The 2,996-nt window shown below is 31.9% G+C and overlaps 1 protein-coding gene across 1 annotated transcript in view; it reads left to right on the forward strand.

The window, feature by feature from the left end:
• Positions 1 to 2,996, forward strand: part of LOC106472926 (proto-oncogene tyrosine-protein kinase ROS-like) — a 54,814-nt gene that overhangs the window by 17,432 nt on the left and 34,386 nt on the right. The window lies entirely within an intron of this gene.

Genomic DNA, 2,996 nt, shown 5'->3' on the forward strand with positions numbered 1-2,996 from the left:
CTTTTTCAGTGTGAGTTTTATTTGAATTATTAAGCTAGACTTAGTGACTTTTAGTGGCTCAACAGTAAGTCTGAAATTTTATGATACTAAAAACTAGGTTTTAATATCCATGGTGGACATAGCAACAGTGTAACTAGGCATACGCATTATATGCATGTGTGAATATCTAAAGTATCTTTGTAATTAAATATATTTTGAACCAAGTCATGGTTTTTGTTGATACATTAAGGAAGTTTGTGCATATAGTATTTAAAAGTATGGATACTCCCCTGCACAGCACAGGTAGCCAATTGTGTAGCTTTGTGCTCAGCAACAAAATAAACAAACAAAATAGCTAGTGTAATTTGTTAAATTTAAAATGTTTCTCATTTGGCCATATATTGCACAAAGGGAAAATAATTCAAAACATGAATTTGCAAAGTAGTGCTACAGTAAGGCAGAGAAATAAAATCTAGACATTCTGTGCTTGAAGGTGTAAAAATGTCTATTTAATTTTTTTGACTTTCTAAGTTTTCCTGCTATTATTTATACTGTGCAAGTTTCTTCACTACAGAATGCTTTCCTTATAACTGAATGATTAGTCCTAGGAACTACCACTTTAAAACTGTGTATGTCTTATTTTATCTATTATTGATATCTTACAAAGATGCCAATTTGTTATATCTGTTTTTATGTGATATTTGATATGAATGTGTGATAGTCTGCATTATTAAAAAAGTGCTATTAACTTTTTGCTTTAGTAAGTTATTTTCTCTCTTTACAATTATGAAAGCAGCTATTCGGTTTCATCAGGAGTTCTGGACCTAAAAACGTGCACAGGAGAGTAAAGAATAAAACATTATCTCTTCTGTCTAGAGACTTATGATTTCCCAATTGGTTAAGATTAGATCATGCAGACTGGTTTAAAAGTTTGCTGATAGTTTGTTTTTAAGTCCAATGTTGGTGAATTCAAACAGTCCTATCATGAGTTTCTTTCATGTCTCAGTGTTTTGAAAGTTATTTAACTTCTGATTTTCCTTATTGCTGTCTATTTTATTTTACTCTTCCTTCTTTAAATATATTAAATATACTTTCACTCTTCTTAACTAATTTGTTTTATCTATTGCCCATTTACCTGCTAGATGTGAGTGTTTTCTATACTTTTTCATTCTGTTAGTGTAATAATAGGAGTAACTTAAGATAAAATCAAAACACAGTGCCTGTCAGTGAGTTTACTAGCTTTGCTGAAAGTGTGGAAACTTTGTAGCTTAATTAGAATATGCTTGTCTATCATTTTCATAATATTTGTTAGATTGCAAAACATGTAATAGAAATAATCAAATATAGTAACAAATAACTAGCTTTTCTATTGGGAAGTAAATTTTTTAAGGGGCTGTCCATAAATTATGAAACTCATGTTTTGATGATTTTCAAGAATCATTCACCTCCTTGTAACACTGGATTACAGAAACCAATGCTCTTCCCTCACAAAAAATTGTGTAACATTCTTCAAATGACCCCTCCCCTTCTAACATAGACACAACCAAAACATACATTCAATTTAGTAGTCAATTTAATTTAAAAAAACACTTTCATTAGAAGTGACAAAGATTACAACTTTTCCCATCGCTTAATTGAATTTTGTTTACATAAAACCAAACATCCCACAAGTACTAAACCAAAACAAATTATTGTCTTATAGGATTAGTTTTTCCCCAGGTATTTTATTCTATTTCCAACTATTCCAAAATCATCTACTGCAGTAAATTTTAAAGTAAATTTTTGTACATGTTCCTTTTTATACACCATACTGTGTCCAGGTAGCAATAGAAAAAATTTAATAGAGTATATTGGTCAGACAAAAATGGTCTGAGTTTTGGTACAGTGGTTTGGGTAGTATTGCTACCCATGAGTTCCAGCTTTACTGCTTAGGTAGATATAATATCCTGCAACTGTATCAAATGTGTTCCCAACACCGATGATCTTCATCAGCAATTTTATAGACCACTGATATCAATGTCATCTTCAGTATCCCATTCATTGTCAAGATTTTCCATGTACTTAATAACACATTATCTCTCATTGACAGTGAGCTACAACTCTTAGTGGACATACGTGAGGGATGATGATACATTCTGTGATGAGGTCTGGTCTCCATCAAACCTACATGTTTGATTGTGCATAGTGATAGACTTCACTGATGCATGGTATAATCAACAATTCTTGCAAGTATGTTTCAGCAGTTTGTTCTGTACATTTGGGCAAGCACGGTCATGCAGTTATTCCTCTGAATAGTTTACAGCTGGCCTTTGAAGAATTTGATGACTTAGAGCAAGCCTGACAAACAAAGATGGTTACTTTGGAGATGGTCATAAGTCTTCACTTGCAAACTATCTTCTTGAGATTGCACTAGAGGCAATGGATGAGAAAGGAAAGATTAATTATCAATGAGAAATTGTAGGTCCTAGGGTGAACAACATGGTCTATCGAAGTATTTAACCACATGGACCAGGTACTAACTCTTTCTTACATGCTTCACCTCCACACTGAAGATTTTTGTGAAGTGCAGGTGTATTCTTCAAGCTATTTACAAATGTTTCAATGACAGGGAGTATTAACTCATCATCTTCTGTCAGAATAACAGTAACTTGTGTGGTTTGTCTCCCCATATAAGTCTATTTGCCTGTGCTATTACAGCATATATATATATATATAATATGTATTAAATCTCCATTGGTTTAAGCTAACCCTACCAATTTGAGATATTTAGCATTTAAACAACAAATAAGCTCAGACCTTTATGACTGTTCACTTTATAGCCTCTAATTATTCATGGAGCCTTTTAGGTAAGTGAAAGCAATTGTGTGTGTGTGTGTGTGTGTGTGTGTGTGTATATATATATATATATATATATATATATACTACAACACAAACAACTAACTACAAGTAACAACTATTATTGTTACTAACTAATAATAGTAGTAGTATATTAATTAACTTTATTTAGTTATTTAGTT

Source organism: Limulus polyphemus, unplaced genomic scaffold, assembly GCF_000517525.1.
Source record: "Limulus polyphemus unplaced genomic scaffold, Limulus_polyphemus-2.1.2 Scaffold5739, whole genome shotgun sequence".
NCBI lineage: Eukaryota > Metazoa > Arthropoda > Merostomata > Xiphosura > Limulidae > Limulus > Limulus polyphemus.